The following is a 13,120-nucleotide window of genomic DNA, read 5'->3' on the forward strand; positions in this document are numbered from 1 at the left end:
TATTTTGGCGCCTGGGGATTGAACCCAGGGCCTCGTGCATGCTGTGGATGTGCTTTTTCTCTGAGCCACACAACAGTCCTTTCACCTGAGTCGCCCCTGCACCTTTGAAATTAAAGAATTCTTCCAATAAAAGCAATTCTTGGGCTGGTGGAGTGGCTCAAGTGGTACAAGTGGTAGAATGCCTGCTTAGTAAGTGTGAGGCCCTGAGTTCAAACACCCCCAAAAAAAGAATAGCCAAAAAACAGCAATTCTTCACTAATTAAAAAAATTAAATTGAATTTTAAAAGGCAATTCTTATTCCACCCGTTTAAAAAAGCATTGTGTCGTGTGTGTATGTGCCATTCGTGATTTATAGGACTGAGTATAAAACAGGGACTCCTCTCCCGCAGATAACCAGGTAACAGAATACACCTCACCCAACATGGGAACAGTGCTGCCGCTTTGTGACCAAGCAAGCACTGCAAAACAGTTAGCGTTTTATTTATGTGTACATGTGTCTATATTACATACTTTTCTTTTGTTTTGTGTTTGTGCTTTGAAACAGGATCTTGCCATGTATGCCGGCTGGCCTCAAACTTATAGTCCTCCTGCCTCAGCCTCCCAAGTGCTGGCATTACAGGTGTGTACCACCACACAAAGGAAGAGAAAGTTTTGTTAGAATCTTTGTGTCAGGCCCTGAGTTTGATCCCCAGTACTGTTAAAAAAAAAAAAAGTGTGTGTAGGATAAACGAGTATGCACTGTAAAATCTAACTTTGCTCTATACTAAAAATTCTCCATGGTAAAAGGTTAGAGAGAAAACTTAACATGTCTGAGGCGAACAGCTAGATAATATCCATCATATTAAATATTAAACAGACTGCTTTAAAATATGCAAAGGATAAAAATCATTAAACAGTTCAAAAATCTTTCCATCCCTTCTTCCTCACTGTGTGTTATCCAAATCCCTCCTTTTATTATCTGTCCCATGGATCAGGGTTGTTAAAGATTTTACCTACCAAATAAACTGGATTAATAATTAATTTGTTTATCCTGGAATTAAGATGAATCAGACTCAGTCTGAGGAAACAGTACTGCTCTACTGAGTCAAGTCATCTAACAACAGGTAAGGCTGTTCACTAGTTCAGGGTCACAGCAGCCTGATGACTGAGAAAGACACAGAAGTCCTCAGTCTCGATCCATGGAGGCCCTCCACCACCCCTTCCCACCCCAGGGCTCCTAATCCCAAACTGGAAACAAAGTATTGCTTCATCTTGAGAGGAGAAAAGCTGAATTCTAGGATGAATCTCCTAAGGCACCCACTGTTCCATGTCAGGGCTAGTTTTTAACGAGGTGGGGAGGAATAATAACAAGAACACTAGCCACCTTTATAGCAATGTGTACATACAGTGACATGCACACGCACAGATATGTGCACTGTCATAAGCACTCTGCATTTGCAAAAACAAAACCAAGATGCACAAACAGGACGTCCAGCTGTCTAAGGGCATCCAGTTAACAAATGGTGGAGCCAAGATCTGAATGCAGGTGGTCTGGGGTTCAGAGTCTGTGCTCTGTTCCTCCCACAGCTCACTAAGACTTTGCTGCCTGTCATTTCTTCTTTCATTCATTTACTTGGCAAGTGCTTATATGGGTTAGACCCTGATCCCCAGGAATTCAATCTGAGAGTGCAATTCAACACAGTGTGAAGCAGGATCCTCTGAGGATGAGTGGAGAGTGCCCTGGCAGCAAAGGAAATGCAGGCCCCATCACTGAAGGTGGAGACAGAGGTGACCACTGGAGTGCGATGGGCTGGATTCATGTGCCCTTCAACAGTCCGAGGCTGGAATCCTCCCCTCAAGTGAGGGCATTAGGAGGTGGGGCCTTTGGGACGTGATGTGTGGTGAGGTGGAGCTCATGAATGGGCTCGGTGCCCTCAGAAAGAGGCCAGGGAGAGAACCCTCACTCCTTCCACCATGGCGGTTAGAGGAGGGAGACAGTGATCTAAGAGGAACTGGGCCCTCAACACCACCAAATCTGCCAGCACCTTGGACTTCTAAGCCTCCAGAACTATGAAATAAATGTCTGTTGTTTATACATGCACCCAGTTTCTGGCATTTTGTTATAGCAACCCAAAGGAACTAAGACAGGAGTGTCTTAATACAGCAGCACGCCACATCAAACTGTCTCATTCTCGTTAGCGTTATTTGGGTAACACCTTGAATTTGGTAAGAATGTCTCACGTTGTCATCCGATGTTAATCAGATGTAAGATATGAAATGTAGGGGAAAGAATTTATATTTCCATATTTATATTAAAAGTAAAAACAGAACAATAAATAAGTTAATAAACAGAGAGTCCAGGAATATTCCTATCCTAGACACATAGGGTTTGATTTTAACTGGAAAAATATATTAGCAAACACACTGATAAAATGTAATGATTTTTATTTCCTGGAGAACTTCTTAGAGCATCTAAAAAATATTCAACAAAAGTAAAAACCAAACTTTGAAGACTAACTGAGAGTGTTATTATCCCTAACACTGTCTCAGTACAGTTATTTATCAAAACTTGCTACAAAGGTCACAAGGAAGAGATTGGAGAGAATTCTTGATGACATTCCCAACTCAGTTGTATTTGGTGACAAACAGTGAGGATGGGTGACATTTCCAGAGAGGAATGCACTCATCAAATAGGCCCCATTAAGACTGGAACACAACAGAGAAGTAAAGCTTGAGTGATATCTTAGGATCTGAACTGGGAAGCTAGAAAGACCATGAAAATGGAACGCAGAAAGGTGGGTGTTTGGCCAAGAGTCACAAAGGTAACCAAATTCTCCAGGATATGCTGTAGCTGTTCTGATGCCCTTGAGAGGAGCACAGGGCTACCTCCTCGGGTGGAATCGCACAATGCTTTATTTTTCCTTTTCCAGTAAAAGTTACCACAATTATGTAGCAAATCCAGGGCTTAGAACTAAAATAAATGAGACAATTTTTTGCAGTACTGGGGCTTGAACTCAGGGCCTCTTGCTTGCTAGGCAGGCGCCCTACTGCTTGAGCTACTCTGCCAGCCCTTCCACACAGGGTTTCGCATTTTTGCCCCAGAAGCAGCCTCGGGCTATGATTCTTCTACCTACCACTTCCCACATAGCTGGGACTGCAGATACAAACCACCACTCCCAGTTTATTTGCTGAGATGGACTTTCACTAACTTTTTGCCAAGGCTAGCCTCAAACCATGATCCTCCTGATCGCTGCCTCGTGAGTATAGATATTTGCCACTGCATCCAGAGAGACTATTCTTTGGGAACCTAACCCAAAGCTGGGTGAAGAATCCTGTACCATGGGCTTCAACAGCACATATGGCCCCGTGCAAGGATCACCCGGTGTGTCCCCAATGATGAGGATGGGGTCACAGGCAAAGAGCTCCCTTTGAGGTGAAAGGAAAGCAGTGTGCAGGAAGCAAAAGGTAAGAAGCTTCTGCTACAGAACCACATTGGGCAAAACTTCAGTAACAATAAAAAGAAATCGATGTGCCAGTTACATATGCAGAAAAGAATTAGTGTAGCGCCATTAAAGCTTCCAGGAGCAAATGGGATCGTGTGGACTGGTGCATTTAAATTCATGCAAGTTAACACTCATGCTTTTTTAAGTGCCATAAACTGTTTTGAAACAACTGTGGCTTGCTTATGCAATGCAACTTACCATGCCTGCGGTCTCTAAAACCTCAAAACGCTAGCGAATTTCCCCTTTTCAATGATTTACTTGGACGATTGTGATTAGAATGTTTTCAACAAAAAAAATCAAGTCTGAATACAAGTTATTCCAAAAAATGAGATTGAGGATGATTTATTTTCTTTTTGCTTGGCTGCATTTTTTTAATTTCAAATGATAAATGAATATTCCTTTTGCTTTTAAGGAAATGGAGAATGAGGTATTAGGTAATTCAGATCAGTTGTTCCACCTGTAGATGTTAGAACCTGTACATCTAGGTTCTCATAAAGAGAAAATGAAGCCGGCGCCAGTGGCTCACACCTGTAATCCTAGCTCTTTGGGAGGTTGAGATTAGAAGGATCACAGTTTGAAGTCAGCCTGGGCAAATAGTTTGTGAGACCCTATCTCCAAAATAACCAGAGCAAAATGGACTGGAAGTGTGGCTCAAGTGTTAGAGTGGCTGCTTTGCAAGTGTGACGCCCTGAGTTCAAACTCCAGTCCCACAAAACAGAGAGAGAGAGAGGGAGAGAAAACAACTGAATAAAAGTATTAGAAAAATCCTCTGAGTTCACCAAGAATTTCTAGAAAATACTCCCCCCAAAGCCTTTCTGGTAACTTGTGGGTCTTTCCTTTGCTAAGCATCCAGCAGCGGAAAAGTCCCAGTGTCAGGAGTGGCTGCCTTCTGGCCAGAGGAGGTGAGAGGGAGTCACAGCAGGAGTAGAGAGCAGCTCGCCCACTTCTTCGCCAGCAATTTCGAGGGAAGAGCCGGCTCCCTGGGGCCTCCTTTCTTTCTTCTCTTCCTCAGCTGCAGCACGTGACTCGTGACTCGTGGACCTCCTGGGTACTGGGAAGGGTCTCGCCTCTGTCAGTCAAGTGCCAAAGCTGTTCCTGGCAACTGACAGTTACTGACTTTGACCTGCTTACAAACTCACGTTGGAAGTCGGTGACACATTGACTGTCTTCACCTTCTTCCCAACAACTTCTCCTAACCCTGCTACCTACCTTGCAAGGGTGCAAGTTCCCAGGCCCTTTCAGTTGTTCCACCTGTAGACTGGTGGTTTTTAAGGTGATTTTTAAGGCCCACCGTTTTCTCTCCTCTCAGGCACTTTATTCTTAAAATAACCACCACAAGCGGCCACAGCTATTAATCCGATGAATTCGTTACTCTATCAGAAAAGAAACGCAGTTCTCAGTGTGATGCTTCTGAACTTGTAACCTCGTGACAAAGCAGTGTCACTCATGGGTCAATACCAACCACCCACTTCCACCATGGCTGTAGCATCCTGCAGTCATGTACTCTGGCCTTCCCTTGGCCTTGACCAAGTCTGAATGGTTTAAACTGCAGTAAACACTGCTGTAGAATGGAAATGCTAACACTACTTTGCAGTACTGGGGCTTGATCTCAGGACCTTGTGCTACCTAGCAAGCACCCTGCCATTTGAGCCAACCCCTAGTACTTTTAGTTTCTTTGAGAAAAAGTCTCTAATTTTTGCCTAGAACCAGCCTCTGCTTCCAAACCTCAGAATAACTGCAAGTTATTGAGTTTGGTTCTGAGACAGGCTCTTGCTGATTTTTTGCCTGGGCTGGCCTTCAACCTCAATCCTCCAGTTTCTGTCACCTGAGTAGCTGGGATTATAAGTATAAGCCACCACACCTGGTTAAAAATAATAACACTTTTCTTACCCTGTGGTTGTTGGAATTCAACGATAAAACACATGAAATTAAACACTGCAAAAACAACTAGCATTTGTTGAATGCTTGCTATAGAACACAAATATAAACAACATATATGTACAGTAGTTACTACAACCTGTGAAATTCACTTATTGAGATTATCCCACTTTTTTTTTTTTTTTGGTGGTATTGTGCTTGCTTCATGTGCTTAAAAGCTAGTTACCATACTAAAACAAAGAGTATGGGGGAAAAAAATCTTAGAGATGAAAATTTCCAAAGTCACAAAACTTGTGGGAAATTGACACAGACCCAAAAGCTCCCACAGATGCTCTCTGAGCCCACTTCCACTTGGTACCTGAAATCCCCAAAATTCAGAAAGACAGAAAGTAGAGTGGTGGCTACCACGGGCTGAGAGAAGTGGGAGTGGGGAGTTAACCGTTTTAATAACTCGTGTTAGGACATTCAATTTTTCAGGTTAGTGGAGTGGCTCAAGTGGTAGAGCCCCTGCGTAGCAAGCGTGAGGCTCTGAGTTCAAACTCTGGCAACACCAAAATAAATAAATAAAACTAACTTCAGTTTTGTAAGCTGAAAAGGGCTGTGGAGATGGATGGTGGCTGGTAATGGTTACGCCACAAGGTGAAGGTGCTTAGTTGGTACCACTGAACTGGACACTGAGCAATGGTTAAGCTGGTAAACTTTATGTTATGTGTATCTTACCAGAACTTCTTTAACGCTCTAAGAGAAACTTTTCTAATCTATAATGTATATCTAACTAAACTATGAAATGTTGGGTGGAAAAAAGTCATTTCCCGACATGTCTGACTCCAAAAAATGCCTGTCGTATGCATTCGCTTCTAGAGAGCTGCTGCAGAGGGAGTGGGGGATTACTTCAGCAAAATAAGCAAGTAAAACAAGGAGAAAAGGAAGCATTCCAACAAAGTAGAACACTGAGTCAAAGCCGGGACTGGGCCTCCAACCAGGAGAGGGTGACAGTAAGGGTGCTGGGGGAGGGGGAGTGGGAAGGAGGGAAGTGGGACCAGGCTGAACATGGCTGAGGACAAAGCCCTGGGCAGTACAGGGCACTCAGGAAATAAGCCAGGGGGCCTGAGGCTGTGGTCACAGATACCTGATGAGTGACTGTTAAGTTCCAGGTACAGGGCTCAGACACTTTTCAAAACTGTATCTCTGCATCACTCTAAGGAGAAGGTGTGGCTTGTCACAAGTGGGTGGCAGTGTCCTTCCTCGAGGACATGCTAGAAGTGCTGAAGGAGAGGAGAATGAAGGGCTGTCATCAGATGAGCTCATTTTTCTCAGGAAATGAAGGAGTGAGGTCATCTTGGGGAAGGGAAAGGCAGGATGCCTGAGAAATGAGTGATGCTCAGAACAGGCCGCAGAAGAGAGCAGGAACCAAATGGCCAGAGAGGCAGGGAGGACAGGGACACAGCTGCCCCGCGTGGAGTGACCCACAGGGCCTCTGGGCCCAGGCTGTTCTCTGGAGCGCTGGGCACAAAATTCCCATTGGCCTGGTGCTCAAGGAGGAGCCACTGTTGGTGACAGTAAAATTCTGTCCACTAGAAACATGCTCTGAAATCACACGTAACAAGAGGAAATATGTTCAAGGACGTTCGCGGTGAAGCTGTTTCTAACAGAAAAAGGAAAAACATTTAAGGCCATTGGTAAAGAATGGATAAGCTGGGGCTGACCTGCACAGCGGAAGACCAGCACACAGCCGAAATGAGTGAGCGGCCAGTGCCAACGGGGCTATGGTTATCAAAGTGAAAAAGAGGCGACGACAAGAGGATTGACAGATTTTAATGCCATTGGGTACTTGATGCAATTTTACACATGCGCGTACCCTGCAGGAAAAGAACAGAAACACACAAGGACATGGCACTCACCAGCTTCAGAGAGTGTAGCGAAAAGGAACAGGAGGGTGAAACCGGCTACGCAGCTAACTTAGCTAACATCCAAGCAGGGAGCAAGTAGGACATTAGTCCTACTATTTCCATTTTTATAACTTTAGTCCGGGCATGGTAGTGCTTCTCTGTAATCCCAGCTACTCAGGAGACAGAGGCAGGAGGATGGCAAGCCAGAAGCTAGCCCAGGCATAGCAAGACCTGTCTTTTTTTTGGGGGGGTGGGTGCTGGGGTTTGAAGTCAGGGTCTTACTAGGCAAGCACCCTACTGCTTGAACCATGCCCTCCAGTCATTTATGCGTTAGGTTTTTTGTTTTGTTTTTCCAGATAGGGTCTCAATTTTTTCCCAGGCCACAATGGGACTGAGATACTCCTACCTCTGCCTCCTGCATAGCTGGGATTATAGACATACACCATGTCTAGTCTTTTTGTTGAGATGGGGGGCGGGGTCTCACTTACATTTTGCCTGGGCTTGCCTCAAACCACGATCCTCCCTCCTGAGTAGCTGGGATTAAAAGCACAAGCCAGGGTGCCCAGCCTCATGGATTAAAAAAACTAAATAAATAAAAACAAAAGGGCTGGGGGAATAGCTCAAGCAGTAGAGCACTGGCCCTTGGCTCAATTCCCAGTACCACACACACAAAAGATCAACTTTAGAATTTAACAGAATTAATCATTACTCCCATCTTTTCATGAAGTTAGAGAAGTGAGAGGAACCAGTTGAAAGAGCACTAGTCCAAAGACAGGCTGTGCTTCTTGCTGCCCCCAACCACGGGCCTTGGGCCATCAGGAGTTCCCGAGGCCCTGATTTGATTTTGTCGAGGCCAACTCCGACTTCCAGATTCCTGCCAAAGAGTCAACCCAAGGTTCCCTCCTGCGCATTTGGAAACCCCAGATCACTGCAACACTGTTCACGCCCAACGCTGAAACGCGGGCCAGCCTTCCTGGATGTGGTCTTTGGAAACTGCTCAGCACTGCTCTGTCCCAAGGGTGGCCTTGATGGAAACGGACTCGAGTGGAGCACTGCAGGGAAGGCCAGAAGCCTCTGCTGTTCTCTGTACACAGATCTGGGGACACGGCCCCCAGCCACACCACATTCCTTATATGACAATGTGCTGTGACAAACTCCCTCACGTCTCAGGGCCAAGGACAACCATGGTCCCCAGATGAACCCTCCTAATCTCAGGACTCTGTGCTTTAGGGACAAGCCTCCCTGCCTTAGTTGGCTGCTATTGCCTTCTCCAGCAGCTACGCACAACTTTATGGAAAATATGTGGCTTTATCCACCTCGCCTAATTTTGCCCCTACTCCAGTGGCCTCATCTATTTTTCACTCTGCTGAATTTTTCTCTCTAAATGACTTCCAGGTTCCTCTGGAATAAGAAAGGGCACAAATAAACTACCCCACAGATTCTGTGAGGACTGGATCACACAGGCAAGGCGTTACAATGACAGACGGAGATACGAATGGAGATCATTATTCATGGGGGAGCAATTTGGTAGCGGAAAATGGGAGCTTATAAGCCTTCCAAGAAATAAGATAATTTTAATATTTCTCAGTGACAAGTCACTTGAGGCCCCGAGAAAGAGGAGACCTAAACTGTGGACAGGAAAGTGTCCCCACATACGCCCATGAGTAACTGTCACCTACTCTACCATTCTGCCAGGCCCTGTTTGTTCCACCCCATCACTCTTAGACTAAGTGCATGTCACCTCCACAGCTGTCACACAAAGACCTGAAGCAACGGACTCACAGCACTTCCTGTGTGGCCTGGAAGGGATGGGAGAGCTTAAAACACTGACTCATTATCCATAAGAAAATGTATTCCTAAGAACGCTTCTGGCTCGAGATGCGTTGCTTTGTCTTGTTAGTTTTGGGTTTTCTGTTTTGTTTTGTTGTGTTGTGTTGTGTTGTGTTGTGTTGTGTTGGCAGTACTGGGGATTGAACTCAGTTTAAGTAACAAACAATAGTTGGATATATTAATTGGGTACAGTACACATATATAACATGGAGTGACTAGATCAGGTTGATTAACATCTGTGTCCCCGAATACCTCTCATTTCTTTGTGGCAAGAACACTATAGCACTGAAGTACCGCCATGCCCAGCTGCAATGTGTTTTTATCTGTCTCTCTAACCTAACTCCTTTATGTTCAGTTCCAGCAGGGCAAACACAAATTGAATATTCCATAAAATGTCAGCACACTAACATGACATGTTACATACACCTTCAAAATGAGGCTAAAACCAGCTTTTCACTCAGCAAGCTGACTTTAGATAAACTGGCCGTAGAACAGATCACTTATTTCCGGGCTCCACAGCCAGGAGCCACCTCAGGCCTGGATCCCAGCTAATCCTAAATGCCTAGTTCATATCAGTTCTTCCTTGGCATTTTAAGCTGATACACCATAGGCATCCTGGCATCAACTTGGAGGCTGCGTGACAAGCTAAGTAACACGAAAAAGCCCACTCCTCCCTTGGGTGCTCCCACTCGCGCCCACCCTGGCCCTGGGGGCAGATCCTTCGTCATCTGCAGAGTCCAGGCAGTTAATTCTCTGAGAAGAGGCTATGTTTGTTCACTGCTGTATCCATACACAGCATAGTGTATGGCATACAGTAGGTGCATAATAAATGTCTGAGAAAAGAAGAAAAGCATGAACAAATAAATGAAGTGGAACAATGTTACTGAGGACACTCCCCACAGTTCTCAGCTCCTCCTATACCTCTTCCCAGTTAAAAACTTTCCTTTTTTCAAAAAGCATGTGGTGCTAGCAAATACCTCATTTCTCTGGGGAAACGGACGGATTTTTGTTATTGCTGCTGGTGGTGTTGTCATTGCTATCCTCTATGAAAACAAGAAGCATATAATTAGCTGGGCACCAGTGGCTCATGCCTGTAATCCTAGCTACTCAGGAGGCAGAGATCAGGAGGACTGGAGTTCAAAGCCAGCCTCGGCAAATAGTTCTGTGAGACCCTATCTCAAAAAAGCCGTTCACAAAATAGGGCTGGTGGAGCCCTTGTACCATAAAAAAAAAAAAAAAAAAGCATATAATTATTGCTCCTTTTTCACTTTAGCTGCCCAGAAACCCTGAGTTAACTTTGAAGTCTGTTACAATTCTGTGAGTCCACACGTTGATGTCACAGGACACTAAACGACAGTTACGACTTCCTCCTAGGATACATGCACTTGAATTGCTCCTCTTCCTCCTACTTTTGGCAAGGTTTTTTGCTTTTGTTTTGTTTTGGTTTTTCTTCCTAAATAGACAAAGTTCTTGGGCATTGAGAAAGGGAATTGAGCTGGGGAGGCAGCTCAGTGGTAGAGTGCTTTCCTGGCATGTGTAAAGCCCTGAGTTCGATACCCAGCTGCAAAACAAAGGAAGGAAGGAAAAGAAACTGAATTGAGCTGGACATGGCGTACACATCTATAATCACAGCTACTTGAGAGGCAGAGGTAGGAGAATCACAGTCCAAGGAAGGGAGAAGTAGCAGAATAGAAGTATGAGGCTAGCATGGGACAAAAGCAGGACCCTATCTGAAAAATAACTAAAACCAAAAGGGTTTAAATGGTACAGTGTGGCTACCATTTAAGGGTATGGCTCAAATGATAAGAGTACTCGCCTAGCAAGCCCAAGGCCCTAAGTTCAAACCTCAGTGCCAAAATTAATTAATTAATTAATTAATTAAATGAAACAGAAACTGAATTGAGAGCTGGGATTGTAGCTCAGTGGGAAAGTGCTTGCCTAGCCTGCCCAAGGCAGTGGGCTTGATCCCTAGCACCCTAAAAAGAGAAAAGAAACTAAATTGCCCTCAAATGTTTTCCTCAATGTATTTTAAGGCAAAATATCAATTTTCACTCCCTTGGGTTAACTTATTTATTTATTTATTTTGGGCAGTACTGGGGTTTGAACTCAGGGCCTTGAGTTTGCTAGGTAGGCGCTCTACCACTTGAAAAGCTCCGCCAATCCTTTACCCCTGGGGATTTCAGTGTCAAGAGGAACTTTGGTCCGTCTTGATTATTGGGGTGTTGCAGGGGAGGAATATTGGAGGGTGAAGTTGAGCTAGTCCAAGTGGCACTTTTCTGGAGAAATGACAGGGACATTCAGGACAATGTGCAGCTCTCACTGTGATTGGAACAGCATTTTTCGCAAGTTCATATAACACAACTGTACATGCTTTTTATGCGTTTGTTTTGTGTTTCCCTGAGGATGATGTACTTGTCTTGAAAATTCCACACTGGTCTTAAGCCAGTAAAAAGAAGATTTCTAACATTGCATGTTTGACCGTGAATGACAGTCCAAAGCATGCTGGCTGTTATACGACAAGTTTGTTTCTTTTTTTTTTTTTTTTTTTTTAATTTTATTATTCATATGTGCATACAAAGCTTGGATCATTTCTCCCCCCACCCCCTCCCAACAAGTTTGTTTCTGACTTGCACTATTCCTCTACAAAAATATTTGCCCGTGTCGATGGCAGCTGGAGAGATGCTCTCACACTCAGAAACTAATTTACTATTAAAAATGGGCACAACCAAGTTCTGAGCTTTTTCCTTTTGGTCTGCACTGCTGAGCGGGACCCAGGTCACACAGGCTTTCATCAGTGTGACACCATTGCGGCCTGGCCAGGAACCCAGTCCTCTTTAAGTCTGTGCCTGACAGAAGAAATCAGCAAAACCCACCTCCCAGATAAGGGCTTGTTCTGTCTTATAAAGATCGTGTCCCACTGCGGCATATATGACTGTGAGGAGACAGAATGTCACCAAGGCAGTCCTCTGTGCATAAAGCTTATTTTGAGCTGAAGGCACAGAGCAATGGCAAGAGCGTGTTTCCTTTTCCTAGAGGAAATTTACATTAATAAAGGAAATTTCCATTTGTAAAGGCGTCTCCCCACCACAGCAGAGGTTGGCTTTTCTAATGGCCAAACCAACCTCATAAGACAGCCCTTTGTGCCACCATCCCCTTCCTGCCTTCCCAGATCTGCCTCCCCTTCCCCCGTGTTTCCCCCCCAAGTGTCCCCACATTTGGCATTCTTCTGGATGGGTCAGAAGCCCCCCGCCCACACACACACACACACTTGGCCTCTCCAAGCCACTTTTCTTTGTGAACTTCTATGCATACACATGTCATGAAAACTTTTCATCAGCTTAACTGGCAGGGTTCCCAGCCACAGAATCGCAGAAGATACAGGGAGAAAAACTGTTCCTCCTTTTTTCCTCTCCTACAATGGCCACATTTCTCACTTCATTCAAAAGCTTTCTGACCCAATTTTATTCAAACATTAGGACAAAAAGATAAATATAAAAATATGAGCTAAAGTCACGGAAAGTTGAGAGTTTCAGGTGAGTAGTCCTTCATTACTACCTGCCAGGCCCTGTAGCAAGTACTAACACAAAGGAGAAGTGGGGTGGGAACAGAGCTCCGGGAGTACAAAGAGCAATAACTAACTGCCCAGGCATTCAAAATGAGCAAGGCGTGTCCTAACAGGTATAAAGGCAAAAGGCCCGAATGCAGCCTTCCACCCTCCAGACTTCCCTCTAAGGCCGGCAGGACCTAGCAAATGCAGCGTGGGGGATGGGAAGGCAGGCCAGAAATGGGGAGCCTGATCAAATGAGAAATAAGTAAGTACAAACATCAGCTTGTCCCTCAACCTACCATTGCAACACAGCCAAAGATAAAGAGATGTGTCCAGGTATTTTTAGATGATGAAAAATAAAATAACTATCTTGTAAGGATTAAAAAGTTGAACTAGGAGCTGCTGCTCAAGTGAAAGAGCACCTGCTTTGCAAGCAAGCCCTGAGTTCAAAACAACCCCCCCAAAAACGTTGAACTATAATTCACATTTATTTC

At 44.7% G+C, this 13,120-nt stretch overlaps 1 protein-coding gene across 11 annotated transcripts in view; it reads right to left on the reverse strand.

The window, feature by feature from the left end:
* Syne2 (spectrin repeat containing nuclear envelope protein 2) overlaps nucleotides 1-13,120 on the reverse strand; it is a 300,742-nt gene that overhangs the window by 264,538 nt on the left and 23,084 nt on the right. Inside the window, exon 2 of one of the 11 annotated variants that reach the window (XM_074067809.1) lies at nucleotides 4,692-4,855. The exons of the other annotated variants lie outside the window; for them this stretch is intronic. The gene's annotated coding sequence lies outside the window, so the exon portion shown is untranslated. The remainder of the gene's footprint in view (nucleotides 1-4,691; nucleotides 4,856-13,120) is intronic. 11 annotated transcript variants of the gene reach the window in all.

This window comes from Castor canadensis, chromosome 3, assembly GCF_047511655.1.
Source record: "Castor canadensis chromosome 3, mCasCan1.hap1v2, whole genome shotgun sequence".
Lineage (NCBI taxonomy): Eukaryota > Metazoa > Chordata > Mammalia > Rodentia > Castoridae > Castor > Castor canadensis.